The sequence below is a fragment of the Mus caroli genome, unplaced genomic scaffold (assembly GCF_978045245.1).
Source record: "Mus caroli unplaced genomic scaffold, Mus_caroli_1 scaffold_16, whole genome shotgun sequence".
NCBI lineage: Eukaryota > Metazoa > Chordata > Mammalia > Rodentia > Muridae > Mus > Mus caroli.
Genome location: NW_028227271.1, coordinates 81420542 through 81441448, shown reverse-complemented (window position 1 = coordinate 81441448; position 20907 = coordinate 81420542). Strand labels below are relative to the sequence as shown.

Genomic DNA, 20907 nt, shown 5'->3' with positions numbered 1-20907 from the left:
CAGAGGATGGCCTAGTTGGCCATCAGTGGGAGGAGAGGCCCTTGGTCTTGCAAAGATTATATGCCCCTGTACAGGGGAATGCCAGGTCTAGGAATCAGGAGTGGGTGGGTTGGGGAGCAGGGTGGGGAAGGGTATAGGGGACTTTTGGAGAGGGGACTAGGAAAGGGGATAGCATTTGAGATATAAATGAAGAAAAATCTAATTTAAAAGAAAGAAAGAAAGGAAGGAAGGAAGGAAGGAAGGAAGGAAGGAAGGAAGGAAGGAAGAAAAGAGAAGAGAAGAGAAGAGAAGAGAAGAGAAGAGAAGAGAAGAGAAGAGAAGAGAAGAAAAGAAAAGAAAAGAAAAGAAAAGAAAAGAAAAGAAAAGAAAAGAAAAAAGAAAAGAAAAGAAAAGAAAAGAAAACTCTACAAGGGATGGAACATTGAGCCACATTCTCATACATAGGCGCCTGACACCATGGAGCCCCCACCTCCATAATCTTGTGTCCCAATGAGATTGGGACCAAGCTCCTGGTATCCTGGCTAGACTCCACCCTCACAATTGCCTGACAATTGCCAGGTATGCTTCTCCCCACAGCTACCTTGCAACTGCAAGATAGCCCTGCCCACTATAAAAGGGGCTGCTTGGCTGCTCCTCTCTCAAACTCTTGCCTCTCTTATTTTCACCTCTTTCTTTCTCCCCATCCCTTCCCTGCTCTCTCCATGTGGCCATGGCCGGCCTCTCCTTTTCTACCTTCTCTCTTTCTCTTTGCTTTTCTACAATAAAGCTCTAAAACCAGGGACTGTCTCTGCTCATCAAGATCTGCCAGGCTTAACGATGGAATAGACCTTCCCCTAAAGAGCCACATCTAATCACACGCAGGAAGGCCTCTCAGCCTTTCCAGTCGCCAGGCTGGAACAAGGACTCTCACCCATGTGGAAACCACTAGTGCCTCTCCCTCCTGCCCCCTTCTCCCTTCTACCCAGTGGCTGACCAAGCTGTCCCCTGGGCACCCTCATTTTGTTCTTAGCTCTTCCTTCTCTACCCCTGCGGACTGGGGTTCTGTGGCTTCCCACAGCCAGATGCCCACCCAGGAAGCATAGAGAACCCAGGACAGTCCCCATCCCCACCTCCAAGTCTGCCCAGAGCACAGAGTTCTGGCTGGACTCAGGTTCTCTCCCACCCCCTTTATCTCCCCCCCAACCCCCACCCTCTGCCTGATACTAGGCTAGGCAGCTGACTCTATACAGTGTCTAAGGAAGCATGAATGCAGAAGCAGGAAACAATCAAGTAAGCAGTGCTCCTCCATGTTCCCTGCTTCACTTCCTGCCTCCAGTTTCCCATCTTGAGTTTCATCAGTAATAAACTACAAACTTTAGGACAATCTAGTTTCTATCCAGATTTCTTTTGGTTAGTGTTATATCTCAATAAGAAGAAAGAAAGAAAGAAAGAAAGAAAGAAAGAAAGAAAGAAAGAAAGAAAGAAAGAAAGAAAGAAAGAAAGGAGAGAAGAGAAGAGAAGAGAAGAGAGAGAAGAGAAGAGAAGAGAAGAGAAGAGAAGAGAAAAGAAAAGAAAAGAAAAGAAAAGAAAAGAAAAGAAAAGAAAAGAAAAGAAAAGAAAAGAAAAGAAAAGAAAAGAAAAAACTGTTCAGAAAAGGACAGGCAGCATCTTCAAAAGACAGTGTTAAAACACAGGACAGGACAAGAAGCAGGAAGAAATTACTCTCTATCTGCTAAAAACTGAACTCCATGTGAATGAAAGAATTCAACCTAAGAACCAATAACTTGAATCTGTTCTAGGAGAAAATAAGGACAATTTAGAGATATATGAATATTTTCTGTGCAGGAAAGCTATAGGCCAGACAGAAGGGCCAATAATTTGCAAATTGGATGTCATGAAATTCAAGAGCTTGTGTATAGCACGCACACACACACACACACACACAAAGAACCAACTAAATCGAGAGGTATGTTATAGACTGGGAAATGATTATTCCCACCTACTCGTCTGACAGAAGGTTAATGTGTAGATATACAAATAACAAATCATACCTAAGCACCAATAAGACAAATATCCAACTTAAAATAAGGTATGGAAGTAAGAGAGTGACATCAATGGAAAAAATAATGGTGTATAATACTTTTCATATAAATATCACTTTGTTGTTTGTTTTTTGGAAGAAAGGTTTAATTTTCCTCACATCTCCAGGTCATGATAGCAAAAAAAGTATGGTAGAAGTCATTTGATGTTGCTAGTCATATTGACAGTCAACAAAGAGAGAGAGAGAGAGAGAGACAGGGAGACACAGAGAGAAACACACAGAAAGAGACAGAGACAGAGAAAGACAGAAACAGACAGAGACACAGAGCGAGACAGAGATGGTGAGGGAGAGAGAGAGGAGGGAGAGGGACATGGGGAGAGAGGAGGAAAGGGGGAAAGGAGAAGAGGAGGAGATGGGGGAGAGGGAGGAGAGAGTACAGGGAGGGGCAGGGGAGAGGGGAAGGGAGGGGGAGAGAGGGGAGGAGGAGGACTTAAATGCATGGATGCTTGTGCTTAGTTTGCTTTCTCTACTCTTAAGCAATCCATTATCCTCTGCAGAGAGTTTTACCACCCACAATGGTTGGGAAATTTTCCTGCTGTCTTAACTGGGGTTGGCTTAGAGTGTCAGAGGTTCAGTCAATTGTAATTGCACTTGGCACAGAGTGTACATTACAGTTCCAAAACAAAGGAGTGGGAGCACATTGAGGAAATACTTGACCAAAGCAAGACCAAAACCAGCAAAACCCTTTAGTACAGACTGTGCTGTGGTTAAGATAAGGGAGGAAAAATACAAAATGTGGAGAAAATAGGTACCAAAAAAAATAATAATGGAGCTAAAGCCTATGTTCAAGGAGATAAACAGATGAAGAAATGGGATGTAGGAATGGAGACCTAGGGGATGAACCCCACCTATCTAAGCTTTCCCTCTTGTGCAAAGTAATTAAAGTGCAATTTAGGTCCAGGTATGGTGGAACATACCTTTAAACCCAGCACCCAGGTGACAGAAGCATGAGATCTCTGGGTTAAAGGTCAGCCTAGTCTACAGAACAGGTTCCAGGACAGCCAAGCTTTGGCAATGAAGGAAACCATTGAAAACAGAAAGCTGGCGAAGTTGTAATTGAATGAGGGGCCCATGTCAAGTAAGCAGCAGAACATGGCAGCTTCAGCCATGTGCTTCAGTATTGGGGTTGAGAATTGAAGAAAAATGGTTATGGAATCTCTCTCTCATGATGAAGGACAGTTCCTGAGGCCAAGTGCGTGTCAGAGGTGTCCCTGCATGGGACCCAGAGATGCCATTGGCTCTGAAGGTGAAGTCTGGATTGTCTTGAAAACCCCAAGATGTTGAAGATGTCAGAGCCCTGGGATACTTACGGTTGAAAACTGCTAACAGGAAGTGGAACCAGCCCAAGAGCAAGAAGTGTGTTGCAATTAACAAAGATGAAAGGAGTGTGTGGCCTGAAGAAGCATTTGTAGTCAGGCATGGACATGCAGAGTTCGGAATTTTGAAATATTTTTGTATTTTTAAAGTATAAAACACTTTCATCATTGCCACAACCCATTTTTACCAACCAACTCTTTCCATGTATGCCTCTTGTTCTCTCTCAAATCCGAAATGATTTGAAGTGGTTGTGTGTGTGTGTGTGTGTGTGTGTGTGTGTGTGTGTGTATCTACATAGGGAAAGACTTTTTCTCCCAGTTTTAGTATCCCTAAGTTACCTCTAGTTTTATTTGATTTGATTAATTTTCCCTAGAGATGAGACCTCATGAGTTTCTTTCCTCTTTGGTATGTCAGTTGCAACTGATATTTTTCAGGTCATGTTTTCATAGCCAGAAAAACATTTTGTTTTAATGTTCAAAACCTTTTGATATCAGAGACTTCAAATTAAATATACATTGAGCTTTCAGCTTGTGATCAGAATGGACACATTTTTTTCCTTTTTTTAAATTAGATATTACATTTCAAATGCTATCCCCAAAGCCCTCTATACCCTCCACACCCTCCTCCCCAAACCACCCACTCCTGCTTCCTGGACCTGGCATTTCCCTGTACTAGGGTATACGATCTTCACAAGGCCATGGGCCTCTCCTTCCACTGATGGCCGACTAGGCCATCCTCTGCTACATATGCAACTAGAGACACAGCTCTGAGAGGGACTGGTTAGTTCATATTGTTTTGTTTGTTTTTGATTAGTTTTTCAAGACGGTGTTTCTCTGTGTAGCCCTGGCTGTCCTGGAACTCACTCTGCAGACCAGGTTGGCCGCAAACTCAGAAATCAACCTGCCTCTGCCTCCCATGTGCTGGTATTAAAGGAATTCACCACCACTGTCCAGCTTTAGTTCATATTGTTGTTCCTCCTATAGGGTTGCAGACCCCTTTAGCTCCTTGGGTACTTTCTCTAGCTCCTTCATTATGGGCCCTGTGGTCCATCTAATAGATGACTGTGAACATCCACTTCTGTATTTTCCAGGCACTAGCATAGCCTCACAAGAGAGAACTATGTCAGGGTCCTGTCAGTAAATGCTTTCTGGCATATGCAATAGTGTCTGGGTTTGGTGGCTGATTATGAGATGGATCCCCAGGTGGGGCAGTCTCTGGATGGTTCATCTCAGCTCCGAACTTTGTCTCTATAACTCCTTCCATGGGCATTTTGTTCCCCATTCTAAGAAGAATCAAAGCATACATACTTTGGTCTTCCTTCTTGAGTTTCATGTGTTTTGCAAATTTACTTGGGTATTCTAAGTTTCCGGGCTAATATCCAGATATCAGTGAGTGCATATCATGTGTGTTCTTTTGTGATTGGGTTACTTCACTCAGGATGATATTCTCTAGATGCATCCATTTGCCTAAGAATTTCATGAATTCATTGTTTTTAATTGCTGAGTAGTACTCCATTGTGTAAATGTACCACATTTTTTTGTATCCATTTCTCTGTTGAGGGACATCTGGGTTCTTTCCAGCTTCTGGCTATTATAAATAAGGCTCCTATGAGCATAGTGGAGCATTTGTCCGTATTACAAGTGAGAACATTTGGTTATATGCCCAGGAGAGAAATTGCTGGATCTTCCGGTAGAACTATGTGCAATTTTCTGAGGAACCGCCAGAATGATTTCCAGAGTGGTTGTACCAGCTTGCAATCCCACCGACAATGGAGGAGTGTCCCTCTTTCTCCACATCCTAGCCAGCATCTGCTGTCACCTGAATTTTTGATCTTAGCCATTCTGACTGGTGTGAGGTGCAATCTCAGGGTTATTTTGATTTGCATTTCCCTGATGATTAGAAATGTTGAATATTTTTTTTTCAGGTACTTCTCAGCCATTCATTATTCCTCAGTTGAGAACTCTTTCTTTAGCTCTGTACCCCATTTTTAATAGGGTGATTTGATTTTCTAGAGTACACCTTCTTGAGTTCTTTATATATATTGGATATTAGTCCCCTATCTGATTTAGGATAGGTAAAGATTCTCTCCCAATCTTCAATTCTATTCCATTGGTCTACCTGTCTGTCGCTGTACCAGTACCATACTGGGGTTTTTTTTGTTGTTGTTTTTGTTTTTTGTTTGTTTGATTGTTTGTTTTTTGTTTTTTGTTTTTTTAGCACAATTGCTCTGTAGTACAGCTTGAGGTCAGGCATGGTAATTCCTCCAGAGGCTCTTTTATTATTGAGAATAGCTTTTGCTATCCTAGGTTTTTTTGTTATTCCAGATGAATTAGACATTGCCCTTTCTAATTCAGTGAATAATTTTGTTGGAATTTTGATGGGGATTGCATTGAATCTGTAGATTGCTTTCGCAAGATGTCCATTTTTACTATATTAATCCTGCCAATCCATGAGCATGGGACATCTTTCCATCTTCTGAGATCTTCTTTGATTTCTCTCTTCAGGGCCTTGAAGTTCTTATCATACAGATCTTTCACTTCCTTAGAGTCACACCAAGGTATCTTATATTATTTGTGACTATTGTGAAGGGAGTTGCTTTTCTAATTTCTTTCTCAGCCTGTTTATCCTTTGTGTAGAGAAAGGCCACTGATTTGTTTGAGTCAATTTTATATCCAGCTACTTCACTGAAGCTGTTTATCAGGTTTAGGAGTTCTCTGGTGGAATTTTTAGGATCACTTATATATACTATCATATCATCTGTAAATAGTGATATTTTGACTTCTTCCTTTCCAATTTGTATCCCCTTGACCTCCTTTTTGTTATCTAATTGCTCTGGATAGGATGACATAATTTTTTTGACAACAAGTATAAGTGAGAATGTGAGGTAGAGGGGCACTGCCAGTGGTACAGAGTCATGAGAGAAATCAGTTGTGGAGGTTCCTCAAAACATAACAATAGTCCCACCATATGATCCAGCTGTACAATGCCTGGGCATAATCCCCAAGGCTTCTATAGCCTACTATAGATATCCTTGCTTATCTATGGTCATTGATGCTCTAGTCATATCAGCTAGGAAATAAGCAGTTGATGAGCCTATCAACTGATGAATGAAGAGTGAATGAAATATGTGCCTATAATGAGAAATGAAGAGCTTGGTTATCTATACCAAGCGTTCAGCACTAAAAATATGTATATAAAAGTAACTTTACATAGAAGGTTGTATCTATCTATCATCTATCTCCATCAATCTGCATTTATATTTATATATATAGATTGATAGATATATGTGGTTGTGTGTGTATATGGAAAGGGAGGTCCAGTATATATCACTACATTAATATATATTATGTTTATAACATCTATGTAACAATAATTAATGAAAAAGATGAATCGATGAGTTTTAAATGTATTGAGGAAGGCTGTATGGGAGGGCTTCAAGGGAGAAAAGAAATGAGTGAAATGACACAATTTTACTCTAATTTCCAAATAGAGAAAATACGATGATAAAATTCACAGGTAAGTAGATGAAGGTGGAAGCTAGAAATAGCCATCCTGAGGGAGGCTAGATCTTAGAACTGCTCATGCTCACTAATATGCAGATGTGCTTGGTTGGATTTTGAGTTTCTTTTCTGAATAGTCTTCCTATATCTCTCCCCTTCATGTACATTAAAAAAAAAACCACTTTCCCAGTACACCCTGACATTCACTACACAGATTGCCAGTATCAAGGTACAATGAGAAACATGCATCTGTGTATCATGTCAACCCCTTCCTGGCCTATCTAAAAATTCTTCAGAGATACTTAGGTAACATTTAAGAAGAGAGTATGGATTTGAGAATAGAGTTCTAGAAACAACGTGAATGTAACTAATCAAGGATTAGAATAAGTAGCACCATCTGTGTGGAATGGTGTTTTCCAGAAAGGCCGTATTCTAAGATTGCAGCTTTACTTTTTGCTCTTGAGAAATTATGAACCTCAGAGACAGAGTGCCCCTATTCCACTCTACAATATAATCACATTAATGGAGCTGGCTCTGCTTTTAAGGAAAAGAAAATCCCAAAGCCAATGAATAGACTTTTGTATTTGCACTTTCAAAGTGATGCTATGTGAATGTGTGTGTGTGTGTGTGTGTGTGTGTGTGTGTGTGTGTGTGTGTGTAGCCAATGTACAGACTTTTATATGTGCACTTTCAAAATATGCTGTGTGTGTGTGTGTGTGTGTGTGTTGGTGCATATTTGTGTTTGTGGATGAGACTCCTTTCACAGACATCAGAATCCCTATAAAGCATTGAGGAAATAGGTTCAGAATATTTTTGAGTACCTTTTTATATTTCTGGGAAACATGAACTATAGTTTTCTTTTTCTGCTTGTGCTTTCTATCATTTTATATTTTAGTTATCTGTCACTACTGAATAGAATAGATGCAACAGCCTTGCATTTCTGATTACCCATCATATCCATTCTATTTAACATCATTCTACTTTTCTTTCAAATTTAAAAATATTTGGGAATTAATTTTCATCCTCCTTTTGCTAGTGAAATGTCTCAAGTCATTAAACTCTTATATTTATCCATGTGAGTACACTCACAATTGCTAGACCATGTTGTTACTGAATGACAAATTCCATTGTGGGAACAAGTGATGCTGTTTCATCATCTGGCATGCTTTCTATTCACTCACAGCCAGCAATGCAATAAGAGCATCACTTCAATGTAGTAAATCCACACTTCCATTTTAGTCCTAATTTTCACTCTTCTACCTGAATGGTTTTTTTCTTAACTGGATTTTATAAATATCTTGGTTTTCTCTGCTTCCTGTTCTTCTGGTCATTTCTGGGTAATCTATGTCCATCATTCAACTCAGACTCTGCACAAAGCTTTTCTACAAGGTCAGGATGAATGAGAACATCCACGTGATTTCATAACACTCTGCATGTGCTTCTATTATAGTAACATATTATGATGAAATGATAATTTTAAAAATTCCTCCATCATATGATAAAACACAATTAAGTTGACCTATGGAAAACTGAACCAGTAAAATTGAATATATTATTTTGAATGATTGCTATACATTTGATTTGGTATTTGCATAATGACACGATATATAATGTATTATAATGGACATGTCACTACCGGTATATAGGATAGTGACATCAGAAGCCTAGAAATAAGAGCAATAAATGCTATTTGAATTTGTCTTCAGACAGCCCAAAACTTGATACATCCTACAGATGTGATACATTTTGTAGCAGTGTGTATTATATATTGTGGGGAAGCATTTTAAAAGTCATATAACAGGATTAGAATAATTCTTTATATATTAGATCACTTAAAGTATTTACATGTATATTATATTTTGCTTAATATTTTTATATCCATTAATATACAACTGGAGTGGAGTCTTAACTTGACTCTATTGCCTGACTGTGGATGCATTTCTCCTATCTGGAATGTCTTGTCTGCCCCCACTGGGAGAGGATATGCCTAGTGCAGCAGTGACTTGGGGAACTTGTGTGGGTTGGTACTTAGGGGGAACCTCCCACTTCTCAGAGGTGAAGGGAAGTAGGGCACAGGGGTGTGTCTTGGGTGCTGTGAGGAGGGAAAGGTCTGCAATCTCATGTAAAGTGAATAAACAAATAAATTAAGGGAAACAAATTTTATGACCACCTTCAAATTTTACCTTTCTATTGTGCCTTATTGTAAGTTCTTTGGAAGTAATTTATTTTTATTTTATTATATAAAGATATTTGACCATAGGTGGCTTATGGAATTGATGCCATCATCTCACATTATTATTAATTTTCAAATTGTTCCCTGACAGCAAGAAAATTTCTTGCCTTCTTTGATCTTCTTCAACGAATTTACTTCAATATGGTCAATGGACATTGCATGCTTTTAAAGGAACTCTGCATTCATGTACTGCTTGCAAATTTGCATGCTCATTCACCACCAGAGAAATGCAATGTTTTGCTTAGTGTGAGCAGGAAAAGCTGCAGAAATTCTGATGAGGTTCTAATGTTGCTACTTGACTGACAATTAAGATAATTTAAGTCCATTATAGTTCTCAATTAACAATAACATGATAGGGAAATGGATGTGAAAGGAATTTTGTGAGAAAAAAAGAAAGAAATGGTCAATAATTGTTATCGTCATCACATTAGTAAAATGGAAGCCATGAAACATTAACTTTTGGCTATTGCATAAGCAAGTTGAAAAAATGTTACTGCTCAGGCTTAGCAAAGAAATAATTAGTATTTTACTTATTCTTCCCTAATGGTGTTGGAGAGCAACAGAGTAATCATGGTTTTAAGAACTGTTCATAGATTTTTAAATGTCCTTACAATTATTGTTCATAATCTATACATGTAGAGTAGGCAGAGATCTGGGTTATGGAATCATAAACCGAGGTTTTATTAAAGCACATATTTCAAAACCTAGTCAGCAACATTAGAATTCAGTGACTTGGAAAGGATTAGATCAATTGTATTCCACACATACTATAGGAAACAGTGCTATGAACTGATTACAAGTGCTCACCACAATGTTTTATTCACATAGAAACTCTGACACAAATCCTTAAAGGCAAGGGATATGCATACGTTTTTGAGGTTCTTATAGAAAACGCTGATAAATTTGTTTGTTTCATGCTACTGTGTGCTACTGACCATTTTTATTACTCACAGACTCAACTGCTTTAATATATTTCCTGAAAGGTCAGTGATTTAGTCATCTAGAAGTCCTAATTAATTAAATATTAATAAATGTAAACTATAAACTATGTAAACTGAGGTTATCAAAACTGGTTTTAAGTATTATCGTTGTTCTATAAATATGTAATTCTGAGCTCAGGATATTTCCTGGATGGTTAACCATTTACATATGTGCATCCACTGATTCCATTCCACTTTTGTCTGTCTCTCCAGATAACCCTGACTAATACAGGAGATAACATTGTCATAACAGTTTTACTTCTTAAGTCGTGCCATATATAAAGCTGTGTAGTTTGGCACGTTATTTCAACTCAGATGTTCTGTTCTCACTACTGTCTGATGCTTCCCCTAATTATCAAGTCATAAGTGATATATCCACATGTATTAAAAACTATTTTTTGACTCAAGAAGTGTAAATTAGAAAAATAGATTCTGCTCTTATCTTACTAAGAGAATATTTTGTCTTGACCATTAAGAGATGGAGAATTAAAATGTAGATACAAAAACAAACAAACAAACTAAAAAGCAGTGAGCAGTTGCCATTGCAGGGTGGAGCTGGAATTCATTAGCTTGCATTTAAACTTTTTACATATGACTTTGCTTTCACCAAATTCTCCATGTACTTATTTAATTTTAAAAGTATTCCATATCAATCATTCATATATATATATATATATATATATATATATTTATTTATTTATTTATTAAAACACAGGTTCAAATTTTGATATAGTTTTAATTTTTCAGAAAACAATGTACTCATTATTTAATTTATATTGAAATAATTATTGAATGTGATAGAATAAAATGCCATATAGGGATGATAGATAGTTGATATATAAAATAAATAGCTGATAGATAGATAGATAGATAGATAGATAGATAGCAATAAATATAGAATTGGCCTTTTGATTTATAAATTAACAATATTATGCCATTTTATTAAAAAATTCTTATGGGTGTTTTAGTATTTTATATACATTGAATACATTAAACAATGTTTATTAATTGCTCTTGTTATAAGGAAGGGAAATACTGTGTTTTAGGCACAATTGGTATCATAGTACTTGCATGGCTCTTTATAGATATCTTTCTTTTGTTTTCTTGCACTATTATTGACCAATTTTAAGCTGAAGTGCTAGAATGAGTAAAGATTAGCTTTATTAGGTAAACTGCAGTAATAAAACTGAAGGTGATATTTTATTTATTTTTGATAATTTCACACAAGTATATAATGTATTTTAATGATAGCTATGCCTCACTTTTCCTGCTTCTTCAACTCAGATTTCACTTGTCAAATGCCTCTCAGTTTACCTCCATTTTAAACCAGAATTATCCAGCTGATTCACAATAGTCTTCTTACCGATGAGCACAGCCCAGCAGCTATCAGCTCCCCATGGGTCCTCAGTTAGGGGTGGGTTCATTCTCCCATCCATGTTGAAAGGTTGACTGGCTTGAGAATGTGCAGGGCTTCTGCACCAAACCACAGCTCTTCTGAGATCATGAGTTCCACAAACCCTGTCATGTCCACATGAGACAATCTTACAGAGGTCCATTCACAGACCTTCTGTCCATCTCCTGTGATGTTCCCTGAGCCTGAGGAGGAGGTATGTGATCTTTTTTCACCAGTACAGAATTTTTCTCATATTCTTTCTACCAAAGATATACAAAGTATATCTTTGGCTAATATAAACTGTAATTTTTCAGATTTTTCTCACATCCTTTACTACATATTACTTGAAAACAAACTAACTATTTGAGATGACTGATATGCTATGTAGCTGCATAAGATGGGCTTTTCTCAGCACATATCAACACAAAAAGCCATACACCTCAAACACATGCATTGCATCATGTGATAACTGGATAAAGACACTCAAGGATGAACTACCTTGTCATCCTTGTGCTCTTGACTCCTCCCTCTATTGAATGAGGAGGAGACTGACTCCTCCCATTACTGAGTGACAAGGAGACTGACTCCTCCCACTATTGAGTGAGAAGGAGACTGGATATGTATTTTTACATTCTTGTTTCACTTGTATTTGAAAATACGATTCCTAAATTTTCACAGTAAAACTGAGCATGTAATGGCATCGAAAGTGACAATTTTCTGAGTTTTTCTTTCAAAATGTTCACCATTTAGCAATACATTTTAGTCTTTCTAGTCTCTTTAGTCTGACCAGCATCAATCCTGTGTTAAATGCTGCTCTTTTGCCAGCTAAAATATGTCTTCTAACTCTCCCAGGTAACACAAAAAGGGCTGTGCAGCAGAAACTCCCAGGCTTTCAGTTTCTGACATTAGCTCCATAGTAAATTCTGTTGACTGATAAACCGTCCAGTCTTTTCATCTTTGACATCAGGAGAAAATGATCACCTCCTTACTACCTGCCCTTCCTCTAATCACCATGATCCATACTAGTTGGTATGCTGTCTTCTCTGTTCCCTGAAAATACATATCATGTACTAGGTGGCCAACAGACTCATCTACAGATTGCTGGGAAAGTGTGTCACAGATTATGAGCATCAAATATTTTTAAAAATTTTTTATTGAATATTTTCTTTATTTACATTTCAAATATTTCCCCTTTCCAGGTCTCCCCTTAAAAACCCTCATCCCATCCTTGTTTCTATGAGAATGCCCACTCTTATTCTTGTTCTCCTACCCTCACATTTCCCTACACTGGAACATCGAACACCCTCAGGCCCAAGGGCCTCTCCTCCCACTGATGTCCAACAAGGCCATCTTCTGCCACATATGTGGCCAGCACCATGGGATGCTCCATGTGTACTCTTTATTTGGTGGTCCAGTCCCTGAATTCTGGCCAGTTGACACTGTTGCTCCCTTCATGGGGCTGCAACCCCCCTCAGCCCTCAGCTCCTTCAGTCCATTCTCCAACTTCTCCATCAAGGACCCTGAGCTCAGTCCATAGGTTGGCTGGGAGCTTCTGCCTCTGTATTTTCAGGCTCTGATAGAGCCTCTCAGAAAGACAGCTATATCAGGCTTCCAGAGACTGCCCTACCTGGGGATTCATCCTATATACAGCCACCAAACCCAGAAGTTACTGTTGATGCTGGAAATTGCTCGCTGGTGGAGCATCAAACTTTTAAAGTCACTTAGGTATACTGCACATGGTAATGTGGAATTTAGAGAGTATCTACAGCCCATTATCTGAGAGTAGAATAATTTATATACATCCTCGTTTGATAAATATATTTTAGGAGTAGGTTGTACTTTTTGCAGTTGTCAGCAAGAAACTGTTGACCCATATGATGCATCTCTGCTCCATTCAGTTATTGTTGATTTAACAATGGAAAATCCCAAAGGGAGGTCAATAAAGCCTTGTTTACTTTTCTAGCACACCCCTGAAATTCTCATGACTGATGGTTGAGAAAACACAGTTGTGGCCAGGTGGCAAACAAACATTCTATTTCAATCACCTAGAAATGATGTAATAAGCAGAGTTAGTCTTCTCCTGAGGATGCTATAGTATACAATGCTAAAATTAAACTACACAACTGCTTTGAGACCAAATGCTCACCTTCCTATCCTTTTTACTCATCAAAACTACTTCTCCCTCAATCACCAGTGCCTCCTTACACTTTGGGCCTGTCGCTGGATCTTCTTTGTCCTTTGTCCTCTCCTTGTCCATCCTTGTAATTCTTTCAGACAGGAACAATTATGAGCTGCATCCTCTTTTCAATATTCCTTTAAATAAGAAAAAATGGATTAACATATAATTCTACTTCTATGTATATTTGTAGGTTGATCAGACAATCAAAGTAACATATAGACTGATCAGATTCTACTTATATATTTAACTATATATGATACATCTACATGATGTGTGTGTTTGGGTGTGTGTGTGTGTATCAGAAATTAGTGGGGAAAAAAGAGGCCATGGATTTGAAAGAGAGCAAGAAAAAAACTATATATATATGAAGGGAGGATATGTAAAGATAAAATAGTGTAATTATATTATAATCTCAAATTTTTATGAAATATTATTTTAAAGTAAATTAGGACACCATGTATAGAAATCCTTCATTTGTATTGGGAGCCACAAGGGAGAGAATAAATAAAACCTGAGAGAACATTGGCTCATTATTCTGACACTGTTGTTCCTGTTCTACTTTTCCCTAACAGTTCAAATGTTGGTGACTTCCAAATTTTAATTGACTTGTTACATGTTTTGTAGTGCAACTTCAATGTGCAATTCTTTCACAAGAGGTAATTCAATTCCAGCACTATTTCTGTTTGTTCCTTTCAAAATATCAACCCCCAAACCAACTGAAATAGTTCTACTCTTCAATACTCCCATGAAATAAAGACAGCCAAATATAAGTAGTTGATTCTAAACATTCCCTCTGCTGCACTTTAAAAGAAAAACCACTTACCTTATCTTCTCAAATGACCTTTCTCAAAGTAGAAAAAGACCAAATAAGAACGGGATGTTACAAGTTAAGTAACCTTTGTCAAACTTTTACCATGATTTATGAATAAATGCCTGGGTATCTTACTGATTTTTTCACACACACACACACACACACACACACACACACACACACACACACACACACATGTTTGGGAAAACGAATATTTTCAAATTTTGAAGAAATACGTTGAGAGTGAGTTATGCTGTATGCTCTATTCATCTATAGCAGCATCATGAGAAAAATCCCAACCTTGATGCTAAAGCTCACATCTGTTTTGCACATTAGCAAATCTGCACCCTGTTAACACTACCTCTTTTCAACCGGAGAGTTTTTCCTCTGGTATGCATTCAAAAGGGGCTTTGGTAGTTTTAGCAACTATGTATCCAAAGGAATGCTATTTTCTTGGTGTCGGCAACCAATGAGAATCCCTTATGAGTGTTGATATCCCTGTCATGAGACCCTTGGAGTAGTCGTTCCATTTCGAAAAACACCCACACTTGTTTACTATGATGCTTCAAGTGAGATGCAGGATGATATTGATGGGTGAGTGTGCGTGACTTCCTGCTGGGAGAAAGTACTGAAGCTGCCTCAGCTGCTCACATCAATTTTGAAAACAGCCAGTCAGGCCTGAAATCCCTGTTATCATAAGCTGTGTACATTACAAAACGTTGTAATTTATTCAGGAGTCAGAAGAGGTGAGAGGTTCATGCATGGCTTAGTTCTTCTGGCACTAGCAAGAGGCAGGGAAGGCACTGCAGTACCATTCATCTTCAGAAATATAATGCTGACCTCCAAGAGGAAGCTCCATCTAATATAAACCCTACACGCCTTGAGTACTTGGGACACGGTATGAAAGGGCATCTCTCAGGCTAAATCGCTGGACTTCCTCTATACTAGGGATCGCTGATGAATGAGCCAGCAGTTGGATGTTTAGCAGGCTGTGACGACTTTGCACGGAAATATGAAAATTTATTACCAGCTTGCCACATCAGCGCTTGCCCTGCCTGCCTTTGCTCTTTCCCTTCTGATGTATACTCCCATTCCATCTGACAGTCATCCCATGCTTGGCCCCTACTTTCCCATCCCCCGCAGAGTACTGCTGGTCTAAACTGTCACCTACTCCTGTGTCCTGCGTCCGTACTGGCTGTCATTTTTGAAGAACACAAGATTTTTGTTTTGTTTGTGTGTGTGTGTGTGTGTGATTCTTATTAACCTTATTGCTTTCTGTGTGACCTTGTCTATGGGACCAAAAGGGTATTTGTGCAGCCCCAAAAGTATGTACGTTGGGGTGGGGGAGAAGGAAGCAAAAGGGGAAGGGAGTAGAGGGAGAGTCAGGGAGGAAGGAGGAGAGACTGCGAGAGCCGAGCTGAGCAGCAGGCCGACACGAGCTGCCAGCCAATCAGAGACGCGCTCGGGAGCTGCAGAGACCCAGCCTGGGAGCCTGGGGCTGGAGGTGCGGAGCCGGAGCCTGGGCTCTCGGAGGACCGCGAGCAGCAGTGCCCAGAGCTCTGAGAAAGTGCCCCCTCTGCTTCTCATAAATTAAGTTCCTTTCCAGCAGTTAGGGCAAGTCAGCCAAGGTAAGGTTTCAATACATCACACTTTACTCTGTCGTGACATTAATATTTTTGTACAATGGGGCTGCTTACCCAGTTCGGAGTGAAACAGCATTGGTGAAATCTTCCTCCTGGATGCTTTTCACAAGATGCTGTGCTAATGGGAAAGTTGCAGCCGGCAGCCTTGCCGCTAGTATAAATTTGTGTTTCTCATGCCGGAATGCTGCTATAGAGCCTATGGAATGTGGTGCTTCCAATCCAGCTGGTTCCGTGTGTTCTGTGGATGTGCGGTTCTGAGGATGAGCGTGTGTGTTAACTGCTCTGTCCCTGAAGAAGTTGGAAGGGGACTCTGCCAGAACATTTGAATACTGAGGGCATCCAATTCAGAGGCATTTATGTCAGTCTGAAAAAAGTGAGATCAGCGTGGTCCGACTCAAACCGGGATTTTGCAATTGGATTTTACATGGTGCTTTTTAATTATGGTCTTTCCAGTATCCTGTAAAATGACAAGGCATCTGCACACTGAAACTGCTGCAAGATGAACAATTTTGTCTTGTTTTGCTTTTGTTCTCTTGGATTTTGAGAAATTTCTTATTTTTTTCCTTTTTTTTTTAATTTTTCCTTCCCAAGCTGTTTTCATAGATGTTTATGAAAACCTAAGGTGAAACTTTTATGTTTTTACCAAAGGCACAGTAATGATGCAGGCAGAGAAGCCCGCTGGCTCCTGGAGCACTAGCTAGTTTATTTAGTGTCTCTGTGTGTTTGTTAACTCTCAGTCAGTGCCTTAACTTGCCAACCTTGTTCTGTTCTGAGTGTACATTCATCTAATTTCGTCTTTGTTTCCACATCTGACAATCAAGGTAAATAGCTTCCATTCTTGTCTGTGAGTGTGCTGTGCATGAAGATGTGTAGCCAAGCAAAGCTTTCATGTGTTAACAGGTGAAAACAGAATCTTATTAGTTAGGGTTGTTAAAATATCCTTACCTCATGTCAGTTGCCTTGTCAAGATAAGTGGTCCTTGTGATTTCTCAAATAAAATTCTTAGGAAAAAAAAAATACTGTGCTTTTTGGTTTGCTCAGGTGATGGCATGCCTGCTGTGAGTCCAGAGACAGATCAGAGAAAAATTTTGTTATGCAGCCAAAAACCTAACTGTATGCGCTCCTTGCATTTTCCAACCTTTTTCTACCTCTCTGAGATCACCCACAGATGTTAAAAGCAGGAGGCTATCCTTCTGCAATCACCATTCTCTGTCTGAGGATATAATCTCCTCAGAGAACATATTCAGTCCTGAATTAAGAGTTTGAAACCCAGAGAAGATCTTGTGCATACCTTGTGATGTGTGGGAGGAGGAGACAGAATGTAATGCTAGAAGGGAGCCCATTCTGTAGCGTTCTGGTCCAGCACCAATTATTATTGCAGTTTTGTTTCAAGCTTCCTGGTATATGTTTGATTCTATATTTACAGCCAGTGAATTAACCTAGTGTCTGTCACCCAATTCATTCCTTCTACAAGGCATGCGCTAAACAGGCTTTGGTCAATAATCACTTTATGCATTATATAGTTCTACTGTTTTTCAACACAGATAGCTAACTTAAGAAAGCAAATAGAAAAATGATACTAATAGCTAATATTGATTGCTGGCCTGAAAACAGGGAATCGTGCAAAATGAGAGTAAGCTGTTTCAAATGCAGCAGAAAGGTCCAGCAGAAGGTAAACCAATAGCAAAGCAGAATGAGGCAGTAGAGAGACTGTGATAGGGAACTCTACTTAAAACCCTGACTGCTGCACCCTGGATAGAATTAGCTACAGAAGTCACAAGCAGAGACAAGAGCTCCTAATACCTGCAGAGGTTTCCTATGGTAGAATCTGGTAATTATCATTATTCCTATGACTTTTGTCAAAATGGATATGGGAGGATGAGATGTGGTTTACAATATTATGACATTTTAAACAAAGTGTATTCTATGTATATAATGTGTTTGATTCCATTGGATCGTAGAAATACCATTATTAGGCTATGCCTCTGTCTTGCTGGCACAATGAATGTAAACTGCATTTTTAGAAGTGTTTGCTTCCTTTCTGAATTGACTTATGGCTGGTCAAGAGTTGGAACTATCCCTTTAATTTTTCTGACATTGGTGTTGTGACATGTAAACACACATGTACACTGTAGCACATTGAAAATGGTGAAGATAAATATTCAGTTGTGCTGAATCAGTTGACTGATGCAGTATAGTCCTTCAAAAACTATCCCAACATTTAGATATAAACATTGTGTGTATTATATATTTTTTTTACTTACTAAAGACAATACCACAGCAAACTTTTCAATTTGCTTAATTCTCTATCTTCATTCAGGTGTTCATGCCTAAAGACTGTATTCTGGGTTAGGACTTTTGGATGTTGGTTCTATTGATATTTGGATGTTATTTCTTGCTAGGGTAGAGAGATGCCCTGATCTTTGCAGTCAGTGTAGCAATCTCTTTGATCTCTAAACATTAAATTCAAGGATCATTTTGCTAAAGGTTAGGCAACCAGAAGTAGCAGCTCCTTATATTGTTAACTTTACAGTAAGGTGTGGAGGAAAACATCACTCTCTCATGGTGAATTACTACACTTACAATAGTGAAGGGTATGTTTACAAAATAGTCATAAGCATGCCAATGAAGTAGACACCTATCCATGTGTGTATCAGTTTGTGTGCACTGCCCATGAATTCTCATATTACTTTGAAATTGAATGGATCTCAAGTTGTAAACTTTCAATAGGTCCTTCCACATTATTGTAACACACGGTAATGACCACATCCTTATTTTTTCTATTAATTGAAAATCTGACACAGTAATACATATCCTAAATCACAGTAGGAGTGGAGAAGAACACCAACAAAAGGTTCACATGTTGGGCTTGCAATATCTATTAATATTATCTTTATTGTAACAATGTCCCATTAATGAAATAATATATACATGGAAGTATGAATTTTCTGTTTTACATTTTCATTGTTTGGGAAGTGATATTCAGTACGTGTGCATTTAGAAGATGCTCAGTCTAGTAGTTCTGAGTGCTTGGTATACTTTTGACATTCTAACCACTGAGATAATAGGATAGCACATTTATTTACAATGATAGCTTTTTATTGGTTGTTATGAGTAGCATGCTGGATATGCTCCATAATATGGAGTCTCATGATTTGAAGTTTGGGCAGAGCTTGGAAATAGACAGGAAGCACTGTAGTGCATAAAAACTCTTTGTCAACATATTTTTTTTTCCATTTGCAACAGGAGCAGTGGTAGGATACAAATCAAACATGCTAAATGATATTGTTGGTTGTATTTGTAAAGATCAATTTATAAAGATCAAATGTTGCTAAATTATCATAGAATCAGTGGCTTTGGTGATTTGTTTGCTTAATATTGATTCAGGATGCTGTCTTCAAGCTCTATGGTTTGTAAAATTCACCCACAAGTTGGCTTAGTATTTTCTCTTCAAATGTAGCTCTTAAGGCACAACTTTGCTATGAAATTTGTAACTTAGATTCACAGATACATTTCCACTTGTTTTATATTTGTACTTTCTTACAAACCACACTCAAACAGGCTAAAGAGCCCTATGTGACATGGCATTTACTTCTTAAAGGAAACCATTGAAAACTTGGGAGAAAGATCACTAAATGAGAATGAATGTTTGGATTTGGGTCTCAAAGGCCCTTATACAAATGTGTAGTCAGTGTGGTGGCTGTTTGTAATATTAGCTCTTAGATATAGAGATAGAGGATATAGTTAATCTAACCAAAGTTTGCAAGATGTAGGTCGAGAGACCCTTTCTCCATATGTAAATTAGAGAGAATGTGAGGGAAATACTTAGTATCAACTTTCAGGCCTTCACATCCATGAGTGTGCACGTGCTTGCAAACATGCACACATATACGTCCCCATATACAGACAAACTTGCACATACACATTCAACTAGGCTACACACTCACAGAAAAAGAAACTTTCATTGCTAAATCAGATATTCTTTGTATTATTCCTGAAAGGATAGATTAATGTAGTTATACATAAATATCTATAACTATAACTAAAATATACGTGTATTGATTACTGAAAGCCCTGCGTCTCTTTACGACTAGGCATTATAAATGACCATTTTATTGAGGTTGTCTTTAACTTTTCAGTTTATAATGTAATTATATTTCTCCCTGCCCTTTCTTGATCCAAGCAATTATATATACTTCATCCTCACTCCCCTACAAATGCCTGACTTCTTTTTACTTGCATGCATATTGCATATGTATACCTAGACTCTGCATATATCCCATATAATGTGAATTATATGTACATCTTCAGGGCTAACCACTTGGTACACAGGACAAAGAGTTATTGTGCTCTTCACTGGAGAAGAACACCACCCTTTTCCCAAATTTAAACTTACCTATAGTTCTTTGCTTAGGCTTGAGGCTCATAGACTTTCCTCATCCAGTTTGTCACGACCATTGGGACTGTCTTTGTTTGGTGCATGTTTGGGCATCATGATGCTGGGACGTTATGGGTATAGATTATAACATTACGAGCAGGCATGACCTCACAGGAAATTCATGATCCACTGTCTCTTACAATCTTTCTGCTTCCTCTCTAAAGTGTCCTCTGGTATGGTAATGTTTTGTAGATGTATTCATTGGTTCAGAGCTCCACAATTCTGTATACTGATTTGTGTGGTTTTCTGTATCAATCTTTGTCTGTTGCAAAATGAAGTTTCCTTGATGAGAGGTCAGGGTTATATTTACTTGTGGATACAAGGACAAATATT

The 20907-nt window shown here is 38.5% G+C and overlaps 1 protein-coding gene across 3 annotated transcripts in view; it reads left to right on the top strand.

Moving 5' to 3' along the window:
* Cdh18 (cadherin 18) overlaps positions 1-20907 on the top strand; it is a 917427-nt gene that overhangs the window by 471819 nt on the left and 424701 nt on the right. The window contains exon 1 of one of the 3 annotated variants that reach the window (XM_021183199.3): positions 15990-16121. The exons of the other annotated variants lie outside the window; for them this stretch is intronic. The gene's annotated coding sequence lies outside the window, so the exon portion shown is untranslated. Of the gene's footprint in view, positions 1-15989; positions 16122-20907 lie in introns of those variants that run through there. 3 annotated transcript variants of the gene reach the window in all.